The sequence below is a fragment of the Schistocerca serialis genome, chromosome 2 (assembly GCF_023864345.2).
Source record: "Schistocerca serialis cubense isolate TAMUIC-IGC-003099 chromosome 2, iqSchSeri2.2, whole genome shotgun sequence".
NCBI lineage: Eukaryota > Metazoa > Arthropoda > Insecta > Orthoptera > Acrididae > Schistocerca > Schistocerca serialis.
Genome location: NC_064639.1, coordinates 293,694,055 through 293,721,127, shown reverse-complemented (window position 1 = coordinate 293,721,127; position 27,073 = coordinate 293,694,055). Strand labels below are relative to the sequence as shown.

Sequence of the window (27,073 nt, the reverse complement as noted above, 5' to 3'; positions counted from 1 at the left end):
AGTTCATCAGGAGCAGTGACTGGCGTGTTGTGACGAGCCAGTTGCTCGGCCACCATTGACCAGACGTTTTCAATTGGTGAGAGATCTGGAGAATGTGCTAGCCAGGGCAGCAGTCGAACATTTTCTGTATCCACAAAGGCTCGTACAGGACCTGCAACATGCGGTCTTGCATTATCCTGCTGAAATGTTGGGTTTCGCAGGGATCGAATGAAGGGTAGAGCCACGGGTCGTAACACATCTGAAATGTAACGTCCACTGTTCATAGTGCCGCAAGTGCGAACAAGAGGTGACCGAGACGTGCAACCAGTGGCACCCCATACCATCACGCCGGGTGATACACCAGTATGGCGATGACGAATACACGCCTAAAAAGTGCATTCACCGCGATGTCGCCAAACACGGATGCGACCATCTTGATACTGTAAACAGACCTGCATTCATCCGAAAAATAACGTTTTGGCATTCGTGCACCCAGGTTCGTCGTTCAGTACACCATCGCAGACGCTCCTGTCTGTGATTGAGCATCAAAGGTAACCGCAGCCATGGTCTCCGAGCTGATAGTCCATGCTGCAGCAAACGTCGTCGAACTGTTCGTGCAGATGGTTGTTGTCTTGCAAACGTCCCCATCTGTTGACTCAGGGATCGAGGCGTGGCTGCACGATGCGTTAAAGCCATGCGGATAAGATGCCCGTCATCTCGACTGCTAGTGATACGAGACCGTTGGGTTCCAGCACGGCGTTCCGTATTACCCTCCTGAGCCCACCGATTCCATATTTAGCTAACAGTCATTGGACCTCGACCAACGCGAGCAGCAATCTCACGATACGATAAACCGCAATCGCGATAGGCTACAGTCCGACCTTTATCAAAGTCGGAAACGTGATGGTACGCATTTCTGCTCCTTACGCGAGGCATCACAACAACGTTTCACCAGGCAAAGCTGGTCAACTGTTTGCGTATGAAAAATCGGTTGGAAACTTTCCTCATGTCAGCACGTTGTAGGTGTCACCACCGGCACCAACCTTGTGTGAATGCTCTGAAAAGCTAATCATTTGCATATCACAGCATCTTCATCCTGTCGGTTAAATTTCGCGTCTGTAGGACGTCATCTTCGTAGTGTAGCAATTTTAATGGCCAGTAACGTAGTTCTGGAAGTCTGCGCAACACAGACACCTATCAGATTAAAAGGGCAGCAGTTGCAAATCGTACAGGTACCATGGCTCAGATAAGAGGGCTTGTGAGCCCACACGTGTCAACTCGAACTGCTGCGAGCCAGTTATAGGAAGTTGGACTGCGGGCACGAGCACCACTAGTCCATCCTCCACTCACGCCAAAACACTGGCGTACACGGCTAGTTGGAGCCACCAGAGGATCACTTGGAAGGTGGAATGTAGCGTCGTTGTTTTCAGCTATGAAAGAAAATTCTGTCTGCACGAAGGTGATGGTCGTGTGCGCGTACGATGTAGACCTGGTGAGTACTGCATCGTGGAGTTCATTCTTTCAAGACACAGTGGCCCCACCCCAGCCTAATGGTCTTGGGTGCAATAAACTACAGTACTCTTTCAACTTTGTGTTTCTGGAGTGGACGCTAACCAGGGCTCGGTACGTGCGGAATGTTGTTAGATCCGTTGTTACAGCTGGATAATGGTCGCCCACACACTGCCCATGTAACTCAGTGTGCTCTGCAAGACATGTAGCAACTTCTCTGACCAACACGGTCTCTGGACTTGTCTTCAATCGAGCACGTGTGAGATATGTTGGGATGAGAAGGGATCGTGGGATTTATCAACCAACAACGCTTATAGAACTACGTGAACAGGTCGATCAGGTGTGGAATAACGTATCCCAGTTCAGCATATCCTATCTGTAAGATCTAGTGGATGACGCTGAAGTCAGCTTCTGCGTTTCCATCCACGGAGATTACACCACCTACTAATATGGGTGTCGATACTTGGTACCTCAGAATCGTTTGTGCTGTTGATCTGTCAGTGTAATCATTCTATACACTCCATATGCACTGCTACAACAATAAATATTGAGTGAATAGCAGTCCTCTAAAAGGCTGTACGAATTTTTTCTCAGTAGTCTCGTATCTCGAAATAGAGGAGAGAATATTACGACTGTGATACACGAGTTGGGGTGTCAGTCATTAAAACAAAGGTTTTTTCGTGTCGGTAACATCTTTTCAGTCATCAACTTTCACCTCCGAAAGCAAAAATTATTTGTAGGCGCTCACATACATCGGCAGAATTGATCATCGTAATAAAATATGAGAAATCAGAACTCGCACGGAGAGATCTATGTATTAGTTTTTCCAGCGCACTGTTCGTGAGTGGAACGGTAGAGAAACAGCTTTCAATGAATCCCCTGCCAGGCACTTAACTCTGATGCACAGGGTAGTCTTGTAGATGTGAAAATGTAGAAGTTTTTCATTGCATTCACTTCAAGCAGATCCTGAGAAATTTTTCAATCTCTACCGTACGTCATTAACGACTTTTGAGAATTTGCAGCTGTTTGTTGTCGCTTTGCGTGGAAAGAAATGCTGGAGTTGTTGTACGTGTTAGAGATCAATTATGTTTTTACAAGTACTTACCTACTCTTTCGTTTCATGTGGTGGTAAGGCGTCACAATGTGTGTGATATGACATACGTATTTAATTTCAAGCTCCATGTTTTTGTTTTTCCCAGGGGAACTCTCTAACTCGAATATCTTGTATTCTTTATCGGACAGAAACGCACAAAAACATTTAATATACCGTACTGTAACGATTTATCGTGTTGACTGGAAAACATTCTTATTAAATATGAAAGTAGGTGGGATACAATATAGGATGTGAAAGATTTTTTATAACATTTTCAGCAACCAGGTTGTAGATACATATCGCAAGACGAAAAATGGAAGGATAGGTAGATAAGAGAGTGAGAGAGGGTTGTACTGTTCAATCTGTACACTGGACAAGGAGTAAAGGAGACCAAGGAGAAATTTGAAAATGGAATTAATCTTCAGGGAGAAGAAACCAACATTTTCAAGTTTGGTTATGGCATTGTAATTCTGTTAGAAACAGCAAGGTATTTTTAACGGCAGTTGATGTATAGTGTTATAAGTTGGATACCAACAACAATAAAAGAAGGGTAATGTAATGTAATCGAATTAAATCAGGCGATAATGAAGGAATTATGCTAGGAAATAAAACACTGAAAGTATGATGTCAAAAGTTTGTGACCATAGACGAGAAGTAAAGGAAATTTACACTGAAAGTAGTCGATGAGTTTTGCAATTTTGGCGTAAAATAATTGATACTCCCCAATGTAGACAAAAGATAAAAAGCAGACTAGCTATGGCATAAAACCTTATCTAAGAGGAATTTGTTAACAAAAAATATATATTTCAGAATTAGGAACTCTCTCTGGGAGGTATTTGTATGAAATTTATCCTTGTACCGAAGAGGTACGTGGAAAGTAAGGTAGTGACTGTAGAAGTCTTTGATATCTGGTGCATAGAAGAATACTGAATAGTTGTTGGGTAAATCGCATTACTAATGAAATATATCGAATTGAATTGGGGAAAAAGAAATTTACGGCTCAATTTTACTAAAAGGTGGGATCGGTTGACAGAATACATGCTGAGGCATCAATGAATCGTCGGTTGGGTAATGAATGGAAGTGGAAGGGAGGGTGGGGTACAATATGGAGAGAGAGACCAAGCAAAGAACACAGAGAGTAGATTGAAATGAATGTAGGTTGCAGTCGTTATTCTATGATGAACAGGCATGACAGGACAGGGGAGCACGGAGAACTGCATCAAATTAGTTTTTAGACTGAACGTAGCAATAACTATAATGGTAAACTGTTGGCAGTGGGAATAAACAGTATAGAAACCTAACAGTGTGTACCTATATGTCCATGAAGGGCGAGAAGCAGAAACGAACATGACTGGCAACAAGAGGTGCACTGCCTCTTACCTGAACGCTACACGTAGCCCACAGCGAAGCTACTAGCGGCGGCTCTGCTGGTAAGCTACTCTATGACTACAGTGAGCCGAAGACGAAGCTCAGTGTGTCTCATGTAAAAGTACCCAGAAGGCTAAATGGGAAGCGTATTGTTTCAGTTCTGTGAGTCCAGAAGCACGGCCTCCTGTGTGAGATGGCCCTTAAGGGCTGTGTTTCGAGCCCTGTCTGGTTACAGTTCTATCGTTCGTTGCTTTTGTACATTCCGCATCTGGGATGGATATTTATGTGATAGTTAACTAGAGTTTGGACAATGACTATGACATTAGTGGTCGAGAATGCGCATATGGCCCTGATACTACCAAAAGTGTTGGTGAGTGTGATGCTGTTGTTAAAATGAACAGTCGGAAATTCCTGTAGTTCGTGAAAGAGTACCGCAAATAAAATTCAGAACTCCACTTCTCCAACATAGGTGCTCATATCAACAGATAAATATTAGAAAGGAAGCTTATAGATTTGTAGACACTTCCGGTTAAAGTCGAACTGACTGATGAAACCATTCTAAGAAAAAGTGATTAACTGAGTTATTTCTGCATGAGAGAATAAAAATAATTACTTGAAAGAAATACATCTGACATAAAAGCTTTGGTTGGTCAGTACCGTTTGTGTGGAGCGTTTAAATCAGGGCCAGCCTTGTCGTCACAAACCTCATGTATGCCAGCTCAACCTGTTTCGGCTTTGCTCGGTGCTTGTCGGGAATACTCGATAGACTTGCGACATCTCACTTAGTATTGCGGTGTGGCAGTTTTCGGTTGGTCCAGCTCTCTTCAGTTTCGCAGAATCGTGGTATCGGCGATGTTTACCCTTTGCTATTTGTTCGTGGTATGAAGGATGTTCACAGTTCCAGCGGCTGTTTTCACAAAAAGAGGCAGTCCAGCGTCGTTTCAAACTGAAAGGGAATGACACAAGCGAGGGATAAATTTCTCAGTATCTGTTATGCTGCTACATAATCGACAGGTATGGCAAATTTGCTATGGAACGACATCACAATACCATACAGGAAGAATTACAAAATTTAGTTGACAATGGAAGAGCTAACAATACAGCCATCATTATTCTGTATATCAAGAAGCAGTTCGTGCTAAATTTGCAGGCATGGAGCATGTGAATAAAAAAAAAAAGTTCAAATGTGTGTCAAATCTTATGGGACTTAACTGCTAAGGTCTTCAGTCTCTAAGCTTACACACTACTTAACCTAAATTATCCTAAGGACAAACACACACACCCACGCCCGAGGGAGGACTCGAACCTCCGCCGGGACCAGCCGCACAGTCCATGACTGCAGCGCCTGAGACCGCTCGGCTAATCCCACGCAGCAGCATGTGAATAAATGTGTGGTATGAACAGTAACATTTCTGAAAGCATGCGCCTTATTCCATTGCCAGTTGCAACCGTTTTCGATTAAATGGAACGAAGAGAATTGAGAATTTATATATTACTGCAAACTGTATTGGTTAAGGTGAGGTTTATTATCTTTTAGTTCAAAAATCGATTTTTGGTTGCATTTAGGATCCATAAAAGTGTTTAGAACCCACCCCTGAAACGGTTTTTCTGAATACGGAACGGAAATGTTTGTTATTGGCGGTTGAAGAAAAAAATACATGTACCTGAAATCTGTCTTTTTCACGCACCAGTTTCTTATCTTTCAGAGGACGAGTTATTGTACCGGTGCATGGGAGGAAATACACAAAATTCAAATGAAAGTTTGAAAGCGTGTGTTTGGAACTTAGCCCCCCAAGCATTTGCATCATGGTGCGAGGACTCGAGATTGCGACTTTCCTGGGAGTGAGCAGTTTCAGCGAAGGATATTCAGCAATTCTGAAGACCATGACAACGATGGACGTCACCCTGGGACTCTATTCGACGTAGTTCGCCAGGCGTTCGGACGACCACCGGATTGAAACCGCCGAAAACCGCTTGTCACCGGCCGTACGAGCGGCTCTGGAGCAGCGCAGGGTGGCCCAGATCGAACACAAAGCCCTCTATCAGGAAGAGGAAGGACTAGTTTATGGACCTGGAATAGCAGATTGAACGTACGTTGCATAATATTGCATTTACATGTAGTCAAAACTTCAAACGCGTTTTTCTCGAAATGACTTTTTTTTATCGCCCGGTATGGTAACTTCAAATCTACTGAATCGATTGGCATATTTGACGAAGCTAACTAAATTGTGTAGGAGTTACACGACTTTTATTCCGATCCATGAACTATAAATATTTTTACTTGGCCGACGAAGTCTATAAATCGATGAAAAACCCTGTTTTCAATTGGCCGCAATTTCGTTTCCTATGGTCCAAATAACTTAAGCGAGGTACAACTCCTTAGGAATCTTATTGTTGTGTACATAGTTCTGCGTAGTCAGCGCGTACACAACTTTCCCACTAGAGCGCGCCCCGCTAAGCACACCAACGGAGGCGCAGCGCTCGTCCGTCTCTGCACTACGAGATGGCGCTCTCTTTGAGACGAACCAAATTCTGCTTCCGCCGATCCGCGTATTAATATGTCACGCAGCCAATGAGATTGCTGCTAACGTAGAACCTTTTCTCCTCGCGGATCACACTTGCGTAGTGATACCTGAACGCTCGAGGTATTATAACGAGCGTACAGACCTCCGATGAGTCAGTCTGCATCAGTCTGCATTTGTCTGTACCAGTCTACATTAGTCTGTACCAGTCGTTAGTCAAGTTTCAGTCTGCGCCTAGTTAAATTACCATATTCCTGTACATCGCCATGAAGAGAAATGTATAGACACTTTGTCAAGTATCAGAGATACGTGAGAATAAGATTAACGTACCAAGACCAAGGGAACTTCAGATTGTCCATTGTAAATAGCATCCAGATCCAAGTTAAATTATTTTTATGCTTGTTATTATTTTAATAAATGTGTGTGAAAATTAATCAAGTTCTGTTTGAAGTTGTTCACCGTCAATCTGCTACTCTAAGCGTGCAAGTGGCAATTCTATCGTCTGATCTAACGGCAGAAGATAAACACGCCACGATAAGACCACGAGACATATTGCTGGCACTCGCCAACTTCGCTAGAGCGACAAGTCAAATAATCTGATGGTGTGTGTAACGAAGGTCTTACAGTACGTACACCACACTTATATACTTCGTTAACGTCAATTCAATTTTGATTTCAGACGAGCCAGCTGAACTGTGACATACCGCACGTGGAGGTGTACATCGAAATTTTGTTTCGTTCCGACGGCATTGTCGCCTTTGCTTCTCGACATAGCGGAAATATCAATAAATATTTTGACCAAATTTGACATTGATACCTATAACACGTCCCGAGAAAAGAATTCTCTAATAATATGCTTTTTTCGGGCCAAAGATAGCAAACCTCCCCTTAAGTCAAGGAGCATATCTGGAAAGATTTCTGGACTCTAAACCCACCATAGCTGAATTTACGAAGGAATTAATTGATGCAGGGGCAAAATGGGTTACCGAGATTGCATTTAATGTGGACTTGACTTCACTTTGCCTCCAATAAGACACTGCAAGGTGAGACACAACTGTTTTGATGGCTAAGAAAATCGCATTGTACAGTGGAACAATTCTGATATAAGAACGCAGTGTAGTTCCGTAAGCTAGCTGTCATTAGGGAAAATGAAAGGTTTGATGAATTCATTGTGGCCTTGAAAGAATTAAACGGATACTTTTCAACTTTTTCGGGGATACTGCTGGTCTCGCAAGACCGTCCGCCATTTTTGTTGAAAATGTCCCTGTTGCAAGTGCAGATGTAGCTCATTGATATACAGTGTAATTCCTCCAAATTATTTTGCATTAAAACTCTTCGGGACATCTAAATTGTTTTCCTCAGGTAGAGTTTCCACATCCTGATAATGAGGTGTCAAAAGTGGTACTATTTTTCAATCAACAGATGTGGGTGTTTTTCGATTATGAAACAAAATTAGTCACAATTATATGGTAACCTGAGTGTGAAATTCTGTGAAATTGTCCGCACCTCTCCATACGCCGATAGTCTCTACCAGACAAGAATTACATTAGGCTTCAGATCGCCAAAAATAATTAAACAATACTTTTTTGATTTTGGTGATATATATTCTTGAGAAATTTGAAATATAAAACGAGGTCGGATGTAATGCAGCTACATTGCCATTAAAATGAGGTGTATTCGCAGATTCCGCCTCTTTCCCCTCCTCACTCTGAGACAGCGTGCTGTTGTCGCGTGGGGGGGGGGGGGGGGGAATATGCAACCAGGTTCAGTGTTGCGGCATCCTTGGCATGACCGAATTGTTGGCTGCCCCCGCTTTTAAATCAAATGATGGGAGCATAGACAGTGAAGCCAATCTCCATTGACAAACTGTTTCGAAGGTTGTTTAGAGATGTTCTGAGTATTTTCATTTACGGGACCCATAGTATACGGTGCTTGTTAACTCAGAAGGGCCGGCCGGAGTGGCAGAGCGGTTGTAGGCGCTACGGTCTGGAAACGGGGGACCGCTACGGTCGCAGGTTCGAATCTTGCCTAGGGCATGGATGTGTGTGATGTTCTTAGGTTGGTTAGGTTTAAGTAGTAGTAAGTCCTAGGGGACTGATGACCTCAGAAGTTGGTCCCATAGTGCTCAGAGCCAACTCACAAGGCTGATTACAAGTCTCATAACAATTGAAACATGGCTCACTGCTTTTATTGGCCCGATTAGTTGCAGTCTTTTTGCCGTACACGAGAGTGTGTTAACGAATTATCAAACTACTGATGTGCACAGAAGTAAGCAAACGAGGAGTTTATCCTTAGCAGTTGTTCTTGCATCTTCCTGAGCCTGTAGCCTAAAATCAACATTTGAAGCAGCGATGCCTATTGTTCTTCTATTTTATTGTGAATAGACATTTAAAAGTGGTTATTAACAGCTTTTAGCAACCGACTTGCCGCAGTGGATACACCGGTTCCCATCAGATCACCGAAGTTAAGCGCTGTCGGGCATGGCCAGCACTTGGATAGGTGACCATCCGGGCCGCCATGCGCTGTTGCCATTTTTAGGGGTGAGCTCAGCCTCGTGATGCCAATTGAGGAGGTACTCGATCGAATAGTAGCGGCTCCGGTCACAGAAAACCATCAAACGACCGGGAGAGCGGTGTGCTGACCACACGCCCCTCCTATCCGCATCCTCATCTGAGCATGATACGGCGGTCGGATGGTCCCGGTGGGCCACATGTGGCCTGATGACGGAGTGCTTTAGCTTTATTAACATCTTTTAGGAATGTTTCTAAACGGTTCTGATCATTTCAAAGTTCATGTAGTTGGGATATAGTTATGGTTGAGGGACCATGGAACTCTTCTGTACACAAAGATAATTGACAGAGACCGCTACAATTCACCTGACTGTGATGTAGCTGTGTGCCCCGTTTGGAAACTACTTTGTATGTTCTCGTATGTGCAGCATTTACTGCTTTTTTTATCGTAGTCCGTATTTTACTTGGTAGGTTAAAGTATGTTTGGAATATAATGTGATCTTTGTTGCAGCCTGTAACAAATAGTCGCTTTGCTGTTGTCGTAGTTATGTTTTACAGAGCAACGGCGCGAATGGGGTAAACGGAGAATGTCGCTTGTTGGAATGCAAAGCATCCGCCGCAGCACTGTGTGTTTGCGTAGCGCTGCGGCAGGCGCCGCGCGAACGCTGGGAAGCCGTGCAGAATGTACGGCCCCGGGGAGCACGCGGACAAAAGAGTGGCGCAGCACGCTAATTGAACTGCGCTTCGGAACACCGCGTCAGCGCCCTCCACCGCACGGTACATCTGTCACTGTTCGGAGAGATTAAAATGAGTTGGGAGCTGATTAAACCTGCAGTTTTACGCGCTGCCATTAACTCACGGTGAACAGGGGTCGTCCCGGATTCGCAGACAGTGGAGGAAAATACTGGCCGATGAAGTCCGTAAAGCGTTGTGAAACAAGTGCACGCCACACCCGTTGGACTGTTTACCGAACTGCCTGGCAAACGGGAAGAGGTCACATATGACGTACGTCAAACAAGTTGTCAGTGAGCGATTGTGTAGTTGCGAGTCGACAATCGAAGGGCATCAAATTTAAGGACATAAGCAATGTTCCGTATTTTCGCACCGTGACTAGGGCAAGCAGTCTTTCAATCTGCTCAAATTGAAATAACCACAAACCCCGCTACTGACGCGAATAAGCACATTTCTTTCGTGATGGGATAGTACAGAAGTTTCAATTGAAATGAAAGACAAAACTCGCTATAATTACCCCAGTACCAGGATAGAGGGGTTTAATTGTCATGCTAGGTGAAATTCCCTCAGGAACAAAAGAAATTTTGCATGCTTCTCTGAAAGAAATCAGTGCGCTGATTACGAATTCCTTCACACTATATTTATTAGGTGTGGCCTACAACATATGAAAAATTGTGCCGGGGTTGCACTCAAGCCCAGATAGCCCAAACATGGCCAACTGTCGCCTTAACAACATCCGCTATAGGGAACGTTCTCCGGACCGATCCAAATCTGCATATGTCGCACTGTCTACATTGTTTTATCATAGTTCACTAAATTCATCACCTAATGCTCGCGACACTACTTGGATTCCCGCAATAGGGAGAATGAGACAACGAGGAACCGAGATCAATGTAGGCATCGCAATGTGTCCGCTTACGCTTGTAATACTCTCATGCATGCCTGAAAGAACAGACACTGTTGACGACGTGCAACAGTACGAAATACCTGGGAATTATTCGCTGACTGCTAATTTCTTAACATTTGCTGTATTAGATATTGGTAGAGTTACACTCTACCGAAACCACCGCTTGAAATGACGTAGTCTATGGTAGGTTTACCAGTAGTATTGTTAGCATTCATAGGGAAGAAACATAAACAAACCTGTAAGGGAAAAAACTGGGAATCGAGGATTATCTTTTTTTCTATATCAGACTAAGAACAGCCGACCAGTTGCAAAGGATAAAGTAATCTTTACCTAGGTTTCAATAGATATAAATCTATCTTCTTCAGAAGACGGCCTGGGGACAATGAACATCGTAATATATATTAAGGTATGAAACTTGAGTCAAGAATAAAGTTTAACATATGTTAGGAAAATATTGTATTACAAGATGTGAGAAAGATTCTTGGTACTTACAGTATTATAACATGAAGTGATATGTCCTTATCGTTTAGGCAAACATCCGCATAGTTACATTAATCATATAAAATATATCTTTGGTTCTTTGTTTTGCAAGTAAGTAGAACTGCACATCATTCAGTGTTAATCAGGTGTGTATTTTGTACCCTTTCAGAGTATAAATTGGATTTCGTAAGTGATAAAGATTAGTTTAAAGCAATTACTTCTGATGCACATACAGCATACGTGCGCAAAGATTAACTATGTACGAGGGCTGTTCGGAAAGCAAGGTCCGATCGGGCGTGAAATGGAGACCACAGTGAAAATCCGATGAGCTTTGCACAGACATGGTGGGCAGTGACTCCTTTATTCCCGTCGATCGCGTCACGTCGCTCTTTTCGGTTCTGAGAGCACATAAAGGTGGCCAGCTAAACAGTGTCTCCCGGAAATTATGAGGGTCAATGAGAGATTTCGTCTGACGTCATGCAACCCACATAACAAAACTGCCATGCGGTTCCTTCTTCATGACAACTCTCGGTCGTAGTCAGCAGGGGCAATGGAGAAGCTGATGCAGCATTTTAGATGTGTATGATCACCCACAGTGGAGCCCATAACTGTATGCCCCTGAATTTCATCTCTGATCACATGAACCACTGGCTTTCAAGACACTTTGGCATAGTCATAGAGCTGTAGACAAGCTTAGAGAACTGGAGGAAAGCCGGCCGCCGTGGTCTAGCGGTTCTAGGTGCTCAGTCCGGAACCGCGCGACTGCTACGGTCGCAGGTTCGAATCCTGCCTCGGGCATGGATGTGTGTGATGCCCTTTGGTTAGTTAGGTTTAAGTAGTTCTAAGTTCTAGGGGACTGATGACCACAGATGTTAAGTCCCATAGTGCCCAGAGCTATTTGAACCATTTGAACTGGAGGAAAGCACAGACGGCTGCCTTCTATGACGAGGGTACATATCCTTTATTTTTTTAATATTATGGGACTTAACTACTATGGTCATCAGTCGCTAACCTTACACAGTACTTAACCTAAATTATCCTAAGGACAAACACACACATCCATGCCCGAGGGAGGACTCGAACCTCCGCCGGGACCAGCCGCACAGTCCATGACTGCAGCGCCTTTGACCGCTCGGCTAACCGTGCGTGGCACGAGGGTACTGGAAAGTGGTACAACCCTAGGATAAATGTTCAAGTTAGAGCGACGGCTATGTAGAGAAGCAGCTGCAAGGTGTAGCTAACTTTATTATATATATATATATATACACAATAGAACGTTCATTATGATCAAAGGCAAGAGTTTCTTGTTGTTACTGATCAGCCGGCCACTGTCGCCGAGTAATTCTAGGCGCTTCAGTCCAAAACTGCGCTGCTGCTACGGTCGCAGGTTCGAATTCTGCCGCGGTGATGGATGTGTGTGATGTCCTTAGATTAGTTAGGTTTAAGTAGTTCTAAGTCTAGGGGACTAATGACCTCAGATGTTAAGTCCCAAAGTGCTTGGAGCCATTTCAACCTTTTCATTTTTGTTACTGATCAGTGAGGAAGTTGTTTATGAATAACAGAAATATGCTTTGTATATATTCGACGAATTATTGAAGCGAAGACTGATGAATTTTTGTTTTGCATTTATTTTCATTTTAGCTTTCTGATGACGAAATAGCGTTTTCTAGTGGTTTATGCTAAAACTGTATTGTTTTTGCTACAACATCCCTCTGTTTCACGTTACAAATCAACAATTTTCTAATAAAACCTGAATTAAACACTGGCTGTTTCAGTTTTGCTGTAAAAATTATTTATCCTTAAGGGGAGTTGGAACGCGATATCCCGACAATGTTAAATTTAGTGACTTTTCTTCCCTGTGTTTGAGGAACCACTGTAGCCATTAACATTACACTTTTACAGCACAGTAAACTGTTTGTTCTAAGTCTACTGAACTACAATAATAGTATTTCAGCCACTTCTTTCGGAAATACAATTTTTTAATTACACAGTTAAAATTTTGTTCATGAGACCAAGAAAATATTAGATACAGGCTCCCAGGTGGATGCAATTTTTCTTGACTTCCGGAAGGCGTTCGATACAGTTCCGCACTGTCGCCTGATAAACAAAGAGAACCTACGGAATATCAGACCAGCTGTGTGGCTGGATTGAAGAGTTTTTAGCAAACAGAACACAGCATGTTGTTCTCAATGGAGAGACGTCTACAGACGTTAAAGTAACCTCTGGCGTGCCACAGGGGAGTGTTATGGGACCATTGCTTTTCACAATATATATAAATGACCTAGTAGATAGTGTCGGAAGTTCCATGCGGCTTTTCGCGGATGATGCTGTAGTATACAGAGAAGTTGCAGCATTAGAAAATTGTAGCGAAATGCAGGAAGATCTGCAGCGGATAGGCACTTGGTGCAGGGAGTGGCAACTGACCCTTAACATAGACAAATGTAATGTATTGCGAATACATAGAAAGAAGGATCCTTTATTGAATGAATATATGAAAGCGGAAGAAACACTGGTAGCAGTTACTTCTGTAAAATATCTGGGAGTATGCGTGTGGAACGATTTGAAGTGGAATGATCATATAAAATTAATTGTTGGTAAGGCGGGTGCCAGGTTGAGATTCATTGGCAAATGGCTCTGAGCACTATGGGACTCAACTGCTGAGGTCATTAGTCCCCTAGAACTTAGAACTAGTTAAACCTAACTAACCTAAGGACATCACAAACATTCATGCCCGAGGCAGGATTCAAACCTGCGACCGTAGCGGTCTTGCGGTCCCAGACTGCAGCGCCTTTAACCGCACGGCCACTTCGGCCGGCGAGATTCATTGGGAGAGTCCTTAGAAAATGTAGTCCATCAACAAAGGAGGTGGCTTACAAAACACTCGTTCGACCTGTACTTGAGTATTGCTCATCAGTGTGGGATCCGTACCAGATCGGGTTGACGGAGGAGATAGAGAAGATCCAAAGAAGAGCGGCGCGTTTCGTCGCAGGGTTATTTGGTGACCGTGATAGCGTTACGGAGATGTTTAACAGACTCAAGTGGCAGACTCTGCGAGAGAGGCGCTCTGCATCGCCGTGTAGCTTGCTCGCCAGGTTTCGAGAGGGTGTGTTTCTGGATGAGGTATCGAATATATTGCTTCCCCCTACTTATACCTCCCGAGGAGATCACGAATGTCAAATTAGAGGGATTAGAGCGCGCACGGAGGCTTTCAGACAGTCGTTCTTCCCGCGAACCACACGCGACTGGCACAGAAAAGGGAGGTAATGACAGTGGCACGTAAGGTGCCCTCCGCCACACACCGTTGGGTGGCTTGCGGAGTATGAATGTAGATGTAGTTGTAGATAACACTATGTTCTCCTTTTAGTTCAGTAGACTCAGTATATGTATGTTATTACTGCCTGAAAATATTAATACTGTACTCGAAGTGGTTTCTGAGATTTAGGGAAAAATGCAACAGGAAACGTAAATTTTCAGGAACGGCTTGTAAAGTTTCAAAAGACTGTAACTCACTTAATATATATTTACTTTTAGTCACTCAGAAGCGCCCTGCTCTATATGTCATCGTCTTGATTTTTTTGAAATTTTTTTCTTCTTTCTGGACTCCTTAGCGGCGAACTGTGTTGCATACTCTGCTTTATAAATGCAAACCTAGCCCATCCGTTCAAGTTCTATGATCCAGTTTGCTCTAGGATTAATTTCCATATACTGCAGCACTTTCACCTTACCAGTGTAGCCATCATTAAAATCAATAACACCACTGATAGTTTCAGTTTTGCTATAAAATTTGTTTATTCTTAAGTAACAGATAAGAGAGTAACTATATAGCACATAGATGTTCCGTGGATTACACAGCCCTTTATTCATTCTCACTCAGCCTGTAGACAGCGGACAGCAATCCCACAAACACGTCACAACGTTCATGACCTGATGTTTCCTGCACGGTTGCATAGTAACACTAAGTGGACTACATCTGTCAGTACAGGCTCACCGTTCTGCGTCCATGTGTCCTCACTTCAACACCTGATCTTCTTCCCAGGGGAGACTAAGCATTAATGGCTTGCTCTTGCCACATGTACTTCGAAATAATAACCAACCTATAAACATACGACGTACATCCTGATATAATGTTGTTTAGTACACCATACTCTTTCACCAATAGAAATATACCCGTTACACAATGTATACTGTTAAGAGCACGTGTTGTTGGCAAAAACCTCTATTAGTTCTTGCTCGATTTACTTCAAACTTTTACACGATTCTCTAATAAACATTCGAACATCCATAGGCTACAAGTCTTTATAGTATGTGTATTACATAATAGGGAACATTGCTACGAAGAATCTCGAAAAGTTCTTAAGCGATTTGCTTCCAAGTTTTACACATTGCTCCACTATCCATTCAGACAGACAAGACAGACATAGGCTTATTAAATATCTACTATATACTACACTAAATTTTCTACAAAAGCGCACGGATCTCTCTCTCTCTCTCTCTCTCTCTCTCTCTCTTTTTGAGCTAATAGTTTGCGTGTAGCGAATAGGAGAATATGAAAATCTTGAACGGTGCATTTGAAGATGTTGCTGGTTGCATGAGATGGAGTGGTAGGATGTGTGTGTGTGTGTGTGTGTGTGTGTGTGTGTGTGTGTGTAGTGAGAAACATTCAGATGGACGTAGGCAATATGCCTTTTAAACAGTAATAGGTTATCTCTGAGAAACAGCTGCAATAAAGAAAATGTTGTGCTGTGCTAAGAAACTGTATTAACTACGATAGCAGGACGTTAGGAAAATCGTTTCTCTCATAAATATTCTTTACTCACACATAAAATTTTAAAGAAAAAGTATATAGACAGTGGCCTGTTTTGTTTTATTCATCTCAGTTGGTTCTAACAGAAACCAGGGATAGTGTATTGCCGGCCGAAGTGGCCGTGCGGTTAAAGGCGCTGCAGTCTGGAACCGCAAGACCGCTACGATCGCAGGTTCGAATCCTGCCTCGGGCATGGATGTTTGTGATGTCCTTAGGTTAGTTAGGTTTAACTAGTTCTAAGTTCTAGGGGACTAATGACCTCAGCAGTTGAGTCCCATAGTGCTCCGAGCCATATGAACCATTTGATAGTGTATTTATGGGTTATCGGCTTACCTTTAGAATACTGCTGCGGAATGTAATCGTCTAAAAGTTCGTAATCCTATGCACTCGCATATTAAAACCTTGCGAAATACTGGCGCTGAAGCTACTATTCTCATAGATCCAACTACTGGAGAGGCCTCTTTCATACACTGTATAGCTTTGGTCCCAACCAATTTACCCACTCATTTTAAGCGACTTGAATTTCCAGTCAAGGTATTGTTTACAGTGACGGTAATGAAGTTTCAAGGTCAGGGGAAGAGGAATGGCGAGAGAGGCAGGGGGAAGAGGAGTTGGAGAAGTTAAGAGGCAGGAAGAGATGGACAGAGTGAGATGGACAGAGGGTAGTTAACGTAGAGAGGGGTGAGGAGGAGGAGGACATGTACAGGTAAAGAGGTGACAACGAGGTAAATAGAAAGATGACGGAAGAGAAGGTTAGGACGTATATCCCCTTTTTTACTGATTTAGCAATTGAGAGGCACCGCCGGGATAGCTAGTTCCTAATAAATATAACTTAGTAATAATAAGTGGCATCGTATAGCTAAGCAAATCACTGACGAGAATTTACGAGGATGCACGTAGTTCACTTTAAAGTTAAAACGGTATCAATCTTGGTGCTGTGCAGCAGTGGCCTCCAGAACTCTCCGACGTCAGAACGAAATTTAGTCGAGTTGGGAAGACAAGTATCGAAAGCATTTAGACGGATAAGTATGAAATTGATGTGGTAGTAAAGCCAGGCGAAGTATATTATACTCCATTTTGTGTATCTTGTAGTTGTTCGACAACACTAAATTGCTTTTAGCACTAGAAGCAATGCCGAATAAAAATATGGTATGTAAAAAAGTATGGTAAAACACCCGCTTATTCAATGCAAGTCATTCCCACACACAGTTCCAAATTCGTAACAGGTCTCGGAATCGATAGGCAGTGGCCGCATGGTAGGCGACAAGGTATGGCATAACGCTGAAGGTTCCGTGGCAGGTAGCGACGCGTATGTGAAATTATAGACTGTGCCACACTTCCAAGCATCGGTCGTTGACGAACAAGTAGATCAGTGACAATGAATGACTGTATATTCAGATATTATAGAAGCAAGTGTTAAGTATTTAGGTCAGGGTTCCCCAAACTATGTTCCGTATAAATGCATCACAAAAAAATCACTAATGTGGCGATTTTTTCGTCTGTTTGACGATACTAATAATATTTACAAAATCTGTTATGATTTCCGTGTTACTAGTTAAATTTGCAGTAATTGCTGAATCAAACAATTTTTTCTAATTTTTAAACTTTTATTAACCTTCAGAATAAGCGAGTTTTTCCATCAAAGTACCAGGGATCTTAGATTGTTCTGTGAGAGGAAAAGTTTGAGAACCCTCGATATAGCTACTAAGAACTATAGATACGCCACCCGATACACCAGGACACAATAGTTTCGCTTGTGTTACTGACCACTTACTGCTTCTGTCAATTTCGTACTAATTTTCTTCGATTTTTGGGTCAACCAGGGACAAAAGACATTAAAACTCTTCTGTAGTCTTTCGAATGAAACTCCTGATGGTGTCGTCAAAGGTTTCACTGCCAACTACCTCGTAAGCTAATTCCCTATTGCCTACGGAATAACTCATTGTTTCACCTTCGGCGACGTCGTCTCCATCTTACTTCCAGAACACATCTTAATCATTATGAGAACGAACCGAGATACACTAGCCGCAGGTACAAACGAACACCCCGACATGGCTGTCTCGTTCAGACTGACGGTCCAGGCTTTTCTTGAGTGATTCGGGCAATTTTATAGTCTGTGATGTTGAATGGGCGGCACAGCTATCTCGAAGAAAAGCGTCATACCACTGTTTCGCGAGACCTAATTCGCAAAGTGTAAACACACCATGGGAATTGATAAGAAACTAAGTCACCTCTTTCAGTCAACACACTTGTCACTTTCGGGCAGTGTAGGTGGTGGCGTGGGCTACAGTCTTGTCTCAGCCCCTTCCCAACCATTGCTTCCTTTTCATGTCCTTCGCCTATTATAATTATGATGTAGTTTCAGCGGAAGTTGCGAAGAACTGCCCACTCGCTATATTTTCTCTCTGATACCTTCAGCATTTGAGGAGTGGTGTTCTCAAAAGCTTCCTTTAAATCTACTCTTTGTTTAAACGGAAGTTGCTCTTCTTGAACCCGTCTTGTAAAATAAAATAAATCGTAGGGTCAGGCGTTATTGCCCTGCGTTTTCCTACACTTATCTGGAACCAAACTGAACTTTGTTGAAGGCAGCTTCCAGCAGTTTCTCCATTCTTCTGTACTCTGTGGTGATATTTTGCGCTTATAACTTATTAAAACTTTAGTTCAGTAATATTTTTCATCTGACAGCACATGCATTTCTTGTATTTATTATGCTTCAAGTTTGAAATTATTTCGCCTGTCTTGTATTTCTTGCACGGCAGTGACCTCCTCCATGCACATCAATAATTCTTAGAGAATGCCACCTACTCCAGGCTCTTGTGTTAGTCATTAACCATTACGAAATACAATAAATATTATCCTTTTGCTGATGTCTTACTCCCTCACCGGCGGAGGGTCATTGTGGTTATTTATGGATATGACACTGTTAGTTTAATATGTGGCTGGAAGCCTTTCGCCTCCCTGTGACTCCTACAGTGAATAGTACGAAATTGTGCGAGTTTTCTAAAAGATTGCAGATCGCGTAAATGAGGCGAGACTTGGGTACCAGCTAGGTATTCACCAAATCGGATTTGGAAAACCGCATGAAAACCACAGCTAGAGTAGCCAGAAAACCAGTCCTCGTTGTTCATCAGCTGGACGGATACCTTGTTGGGTCGGCGGACCTGCCCGTCTAGGAAGCGGCGCAGTGGTGCGTATAACTATCTGAGTGGTTACAAAATACGGGTAGTGTGATAATGAAATAGAGTAAGATTGTATGTGGCCGGCCGGGGTGGCCGAGCGGTTCTAGGCGCTTCAGTCTGGAACCGCGCGACCACTACGGTCGCAGGTTCGAATCCTGCCTCGGGCATGGGCGTGTGTGATGTCCTTAGGTTAGTTAGGTTTAAGTAGTTCTAAGTTCTAGGGGACTGATGACCTCAGAAGTTAAACCCCATAGTGCACAGAGCCATTTGAACCATTTGATTGTAGGTGTCCTTCTGTCTCAGGGACGCTTAGCTGTTTGGTTGGTCGTGAGATCAATGGGGCCCAAGAGAAATACGGACCGCGCAACGAACTCGTTACGTTACATTAGTCGCGTTGCCCACCATACTTCGCGAACTCTCGGCTCCGTGGAAGGCCCATGGGAAATCAATATGTCCATGGAAAGCTGTCCACTAAAGGTGTTAACTTTGCTATCGAGAGCTTACAAGCATTTATTTATTTATTTATTTATTTAACCTGATCAGATTAGGGCCATTAGGCCCTCTCTCACATCGGACCAGTGTTCCACACATGCAGCATTTCACACATCAGAGTTACATCAAGGCAATAGTTTAGATGAGAAAATTGGATTACTCTAGTGACAATATGAATAAAGAGTAGTGACTAAGACCTAATAAAGTAAATGCGGCAGTATTTTTACAGCAGGTGCTATACATACAGATTATGATAAAAGCAATAATAATAACAGTAAAAAAATCAAATAATAATGATAAACATGACTAAGAATGATAATGATAAACATGAGAAAAATTGGCAATAGTAATGAAGATTTGTGCAGATGTACATTCATATCTTGGTGTGTAAAGTAGATGTTTACTAGCATAGCGAGTTTTGGGGAAGGGAGATTTAAGGAGGGGGAAAGAGGTAAGTAATGAGGCGAAGTGCATTCATGTACAGAGGAAGGCATTACTGTTGCTTAAGTAGATACGTCATAAACTGTTTTTTGAAGCCGGACATGTTTTTAAGTTCTCTAACATAACAAGGGAGGCTATTCCAGAGTCGGGTTCCCGCTACTGTAAAGGACTTGAAGAAGGTGACTGAGCGATGTAGTGTAACAGAGAGGATTTTATTATAATGGGAACGTGTGTTTCTGTCATGTTGTTCCGACATGAGCGTTAGGGACGAGGAGAGATATGAGGGACAGTGTACATTTATAAGGTAGTAGATTAGACAGAGTGAATGGAAATCTCTGCGTTTGTCTGCACGCAGCCAGAACAATTTTGCATATGCTAGTGAAATGTGATCAAAAAGTCGAAGGTCACAGATATATCGGACGCAGGCATTCATGACCAGTTCTAGACGTCGCGAATTTTCCTGAGAGAGGCCTTGTAGGATAATATCGCTGTAGTCAATGATTGGGAGTATAAGCGTTTGTACTAATTTCTTGTGCAGATCTAAAGGGAAGAGTTTCTTATATTTTTGTAGGACATGAAGGGATGCTGATGCTTTTTTTGCACACGGCAGTTACGTGCTCTGTCCAATTTAGATTTTAATCTATTATTACTCTCTAACTCTTTGCTGATGGAGAGAAGTTAATATTAGTTCCATTTAGGATGAGAGATGGTACGGATTCCCGATATTTTGGGCTAATGAGTTTAGAGTGACCAACAAGTACCGCATGGGTTTTAGATGGGTTTAGTTTTAGACCTATGTCCTGTGCCCATTTTGACAGTGCATCGAGGTCAGTATTGAAATTTTCAACAGCTTTCTTGAGATTGCTTGGTTTCGCACTTAGATACAACTGAAGGTCATCTGCATACATATGATATTTGCAATAGGTCAGAACCGATGACACATCATTAACTTACTGAAGGAAGAGTATAGGACCTAATACTGAGCCTTGGGGAACGCCTGACACTATCTGCCGGCATTGTGATTTTATATTCCCAGACAGAACGCGTTGCTGACGAGACGTCATGTATGAGCGAAGCCTTTGCACTGCACTTGGTGAGAAATTTAGACCGCTAAGTGCGCAGTTAAGATTTAGTAAACTTTCTCTGCCGGAGATGGCTGCTGGCAGCCATGTCGCGCTCTGTGACGTACGCGACGCGGCGGCCTGACTTCCACGTGGGCCTCCGCGAGCAGCGACTGGTGCCAGCGGACAGGGAATCTGGTGCTGCAGGCCCACCCGGCTGTGCTCGGCCAGTGCGGGCAGGCCGCGGCACTAGAAACCGCACCTGCACTCTGCTTGATTACAGCGGAAATGCGAAGGTCTGCTCCTGCTCGATGTTCGATATCTTCCACGCCAACGTCGCCCAGTGATAAGCACACAGCGTCCCTTGGCAGAAATTCACGACCGTATTGATTCATTACAAGTACGAAACTACAAGCAGCGGCGTATGGATCCGACTGCCTACGCAATTTTTCGAATTATGCATGAATCATGGGAGATGGAAACCAGCTAAGGCCAATCATGTGAGGGATCAACTCACCAAAGTGTTCGCCATCACCGTATAAGAACACAATGGTCGTATCGGAACGCTGCAGATGTCAGTGAGGTGGTGTGTGCTTCTCAGTATGGAATCTATGAAGTGAAGACGGTTCGACGTGCACATGTGATAGAACAGCAGACCGGAGCCTTCGTGTTAGGAAGTGTTCATGACCACACCGTGAACAATGCAGCGCAATTTGTTGGTGTATCAACGCTGATTGTACAGTGTCTACAATGAATAATGTACCAATCGCAGCCACGTAACAAGGTGTAATGTCGGTGGTCGTACAATTATCCTAAACGACTAGGTCCGGAGACGAGTGTCCTGCCTTGTCAGTGGCAATCATCTTCAAACCCGAAAAGAGTTGCTACTTGCAATGAACACAGGGACATCTCATCCAGTTTCCGATCGAACATAGTGATAGAACACAGTGGACATTTAGGTTCGGGTACATCACAAAGGAGCCAGATGAAGCTGCACTTCAATAGGCCAAACAACACAGGAACTGTACTTATGGACTATGGCTGACTGAATCGCCGAAACGTTTTGTTGCTTTTCAGATGATGCAAAGCGTCGCGTTCACCGACGACCCAATGCAACGTTTAACCCTGTGTGAATGCTGTAGTTTAAGACGGAAGTGATTCTGTGATGATCTGTGGTTTATTTCTTACAACGGCTTCAACCCTGGCTTTCAAGCTTTTGAGCCGGCCAGAGTGGCCGAGCAGTTCTAGGCGCTACAGTGTGGAACCGCGCGATCGCTACGGTCGCAGGTTCGAATCCTGCCTCGGGCATGGATCTGTGTGATGTCCTTGGGTTAGTTCTAAGTTCTAGGGGACTATGACCTCAGACGTTAAGGCCCATAGTGCTCAGAGCCATTTGAACCATATTTCAAGCTTTTGTGTTCATGGATCAGCATGTCAGTTGTAGCTTTATCTAGCAATAAATATTGTCTTTTCTTCTACAACTCCATGATGACTATGCTGTGGGCGCTTTCGTATACCTTTATGATAATATGAGGGTTCACAGGCCTGCAAGCATACGTTACTGATTTGAAATCCACGCGGGTACCTTACGGCACCTCCACTGGTCCTCTACATCACGCTTTATCCCATTGGATCGTTTGGAACAGCGGTTGAAACCTAGCCGTGAACATCACCGCGATTTGGTAGCTGTTGGAGATGTAATCAACAATGAGTGGGTTCAGCTGGATATCGAAAGAAAATCCTTCACCCAATTGATACAGTTAGCATAGTTAGGTAGAATGTTACATGGTGTTAGCATGACTTTCCCTTAAAGTGGCTACTTTTTGTCCAATGTGTTTATTTTATGTTATTTTGTATCAACCAAAGGAGTACGGTGTTTTATAACGGTAACATGTATCTGTGAGAATTCTGTGGTGCACTGATATTGATGGAAAATTTATAATGAATTGTTTCAAACTGCACTCGAAGTTTTGTGAAGTTATTTTCAACCCCTGTAAATTTGAAAGCACAAAAATAAATAAAGAAAGAAAACAGTAAAACTATTCGTTAATAATAAACCTTCACTTGCATTTATTTCAGAATCAGTATAGAAAATAGCGTTTGTATGCCCTTTTCATCCCCATATAACCATTTCCCTTACCTCCCTGAGTAATTTGTTTTTCGAAATTCTGCTGTTTATAGTCCCACATATTTCCATAGAAAACTGATAGAGATTAAAATGCTATTTTTGCTGCAGGAGTGTCCTGGCTGACAACTTTCCGCAGCAGGGTTAGCTGTAAACTCACAGTGAAGCAAGATTTTCTTACATAAGTGCTCAAGTTTTCTTATACCAAAAATTTATTTGCCAACGTCGCTATAGTTTGTACACTGATGACTAATTTCACCAAATTTGAATTTCCGTTTTCAAATCTGATAATGCATCAGATGTAAGCTACAGGTGAATATTCGACTTGAATTACATATTGAACTCGAATGTTCACTGTGTCTTACAAAAAATGGCGCTGAACACTATGGGACTCAACTTCTGAGGTCATCAGTCCCATAGAACTTAGAACTACTTAAACCTATCTAACCTAAGGACATCACACACATCCAGACTGTAGCGCCTAGAACCGCTCGGCCACCCCGGCTGACTGTAGCTTACATTTTATGCGTTTTCAGATTAGTAAACGGCAATTCAACTTTTGCGAAACCAGTCATCACTGCACAAACAATTGCGACTTTTACAAATCAGGTATTTGTACAAGAAGACTTCACTTTTTACAATTATAGTTCACCTCCTACAAAACCTGTTTCGTAAGATAAATCGTAGGGTGTGGCGTATTACCCCTCGTGTTCCTACATTTATTGGAACCCAAAATTGAAAATGAACTTTGATAAAGTCAGTCTCTATTAGTTTCTCCATCCTTCTTTACTTCGTAACGTTATTTTGCACCTACAACTTACTAAATCCGTAGTTCAATAATATTTTCATCTCGCTGTGCACGCATTTCTTCTTCTTAATTCTATTGAGACAGTTCAGTCATTGCTCCCTAGCACTGATATAATCGAAAGATTTCCCTATATGTTCAGACTGAAGTACAAACTCTCAGATGATACGAAAGCTACGGGACACTCGGAACGACATATGACTCGTGCCTAATTAGAATCACAAAGCACGTATCAGTCCTCAAAGAAGGACAGTGTTAATCATGTGGACAGAAATGGTTGCTAAGAAAGTTTTCTGCTTATTTTCAGCTCTTTCAACCCAGTGCAGAACTTTATGTGTCTTAGGCAGGCAGCAGCTAACGAGCTATGCGACGTCGTTGATAAAGGTTTATCTCATCAAGCTGCGGTTTGAGTACGCTCATGAAAGGACGAAATTTCTCAGTAGAATACGTAGCATCGTAAAATCCTACAGTATCTCGGTACAGCGACCCTACAATTTCTCTTCCTTGCATGCAAAGAAGAACCTGAGGGGTCGTAAACACAGATGGGGCCACGGAATGTTTCGTCAGCACTTGATGGCTGACACTTATCAAACGCCGTTTCAGTCAACTGTGGACCTTTACCTCCATTGGTGTCACGGCACAGATGTGTAACACACGTGGCTATACTTGACAGAGTTCGTAGATACCTATTCGTGATATATCATGATAATCCCTCACTCAAAATAATGTTATGTCAAATTACGAACACAGTTAACAATGATGAATGATTTGTTCTTCGTCGATTTTGTTTAGCTACGTATTATCTTTTACGACAAATGTTGTACTATCAGGTAATTCTCAGAAATTTCTTTCTCGAATTAAGGGGTTTGCTTCATACCAATATATTTCTCTTGACCACGAACGTCTTCTTTGCCTGTGTTAGTCAGCTTTTTATATCCGCCTTCTTTCATCTGTAATGCGGTATTTTGCTTCCAAGGTAACAGAAATCTTTAACGCTGTCTATTTCTGGGGTGGGTGGTGGGGGGTGGTGGGGGGTGGGGAATACAAGCTTTTAATATCCCATCGAGAACCAGATCATTGGAGTATAAGCTCCGATTACGGAAGAATGGGAAAATAAATAAATAAATTGGTCCTGCCCTTTCAAAGAAACCATCCCGGCCTTTGAATGAAGCGAGTTTAAAGAAATACCGACATATGTTTAGTGAATTGATTTCTCTACAAGAAAGAAATGAAATAAATAAGAGAAACATTTGGTGCGCCTCCATCTACGTCTATACCTATATGGATAGTCAGCAAATCACTCTTCAGTGACTGGTAGAGGGATCATCAAACGACGTTCACTTTAATTCTCTGCTATTCCACTCTGGAATAGCGCGCGGAAGAAACGAACATCTATATCTTTCCGTTGCGAGCTCTGATTTCCTCTATCTTATTAGGATCATCGTGCCTCCCTACGTATGTCAGCGTCAACAAAATATTTTGCATTCGGAGTATGAAGTTGATGACTGAAAAGTGATGTCCGTCCTAAATCCTGTATGATATGCTTGACACTTTATCCCCTATTTCTCGATAATACAAACCCTGCTGCCCTTCTTTAAACTTGCTCAATGTACTCCGCTAATCCTATCTAGTAAGGATCCCACACAAGGCAGTAATATTGCTAAAGAGGACGGACAAGTGTATTGTAGGTAGTCACTTTAGTAGATCTGTTGCATCTTGTAACTGTTCTGCCAATAAAACGTAGTCTTTGTCTTAGCCTTCCCCACTAAATTTTCTGTGAGTTCCTTCAAACTGAAGATATTTGCAGTTGTAATTCCTAGCTGTTTGGTTCCATTTACGGCCCTTATATTTGATTGAGTTATCGTATAACCTAAGTTTAACGGATTCCTTTCATAACTCATGTGGATGACCTCAGTTTCTCAAAATTTACGGTCAACTGTCAATATTCGCACCTTACAGATATCTTATCTCTGTTTTACTCGATACCTTAAGGTTAGTGACCTCTCTGACAGAAAATCACGAATCCATTCGCATAACTGAGACGATATTCCGTAAGAACGCAATTTTATTAGAAGCCACTTGTGAAGTACGGTGTCGAAAGCTTTCTGGAATTCTAGAAATACGGAATGAATTTGAAATCCCTTGTCGACATCACTCAGCACTTCATGCTGATAAAGGGCTAGGTTTGTTTCACAACTACTATGTGTCTAAATCCGTGTTGACCGTTTGTCAATAGAGAATCTCTTCGAGGTAATTCATAACGTTCGTCCAGATTCTTTCTTTATATCGACGTTAATGATATTGGTCAGTAAATTAGTGGATTACTGGTACTGCCTTTCTTCACTGTTGGAGTGATCTGTACAACTTTCCAGTCTCGGGGGTACGGTTCTTTCGTCGAATGAGTGGTTCTATTTGATTGTTAAGAATGGAGTTCATTGCATTGGCAGGCTGTGAAAGGAACCAAATTAGCATACGGTTCGGACCGGAAGACCGTGGTGGTACAGGTGTCCCAAATGTGTCTGGATTGGAAAGCTTTGTTGACAGAGACATCATAGCCTATAAAATATAGCATGTTACTGAGAATGCTAATAAAGACTTCGGCAAATCAGCATATATGTCCCCATCACCCTTTGTCCTTTATACGCGTAAGAGATGTAAAATAAGTGATTTAAGTTGCTTCACTGCCCCGACGATATTTACTTCAAAGGTGACAGCTTATCTTAATTCTAATTCCGGAATATTTACTTCCTTCTCTTTGGTGAAGGAATTTTGGAAAACCGTGTTTAGTAACACTGCTTTAGTAGCACTGTCATGAATAGTATTACCAATTGCTATCGCTATCACGCCCTTGAATGATGCTCGAAGTCATGTACAACAAATAAACGAGTGTCGAAGTTTTGTTATCCTGTTTTATTTATCACTTCTAGACAAATAATTGCACAGAACATTTTATGGCATTTTTCTTCATTTTTTAATTTTTAAATTTAGTTCATATAGCATTAAGTGTAGTATATTTGAATATCGATCGGTATTCTGTTATTAAGAGTATATAAGTCTAGAGAAAGC

The 27,073-nt window shown here is 42.6% G+C and overlaps 1 pseudogene; it reads left to right on the top strand.

Annotated features, from left to right (window-relative positions):
• Positions 1 to 8,884: 8,884 nt before the first annotated feature.
• LOC126459185 (5S ribosomal RNA) lies at positions 8,885 to 9,002 on the top strand (annotated as a pseudogene).
• The last annotated feature ends 18,071 nt before the right edge of the window (positions 9,003 to 27,073 follow it).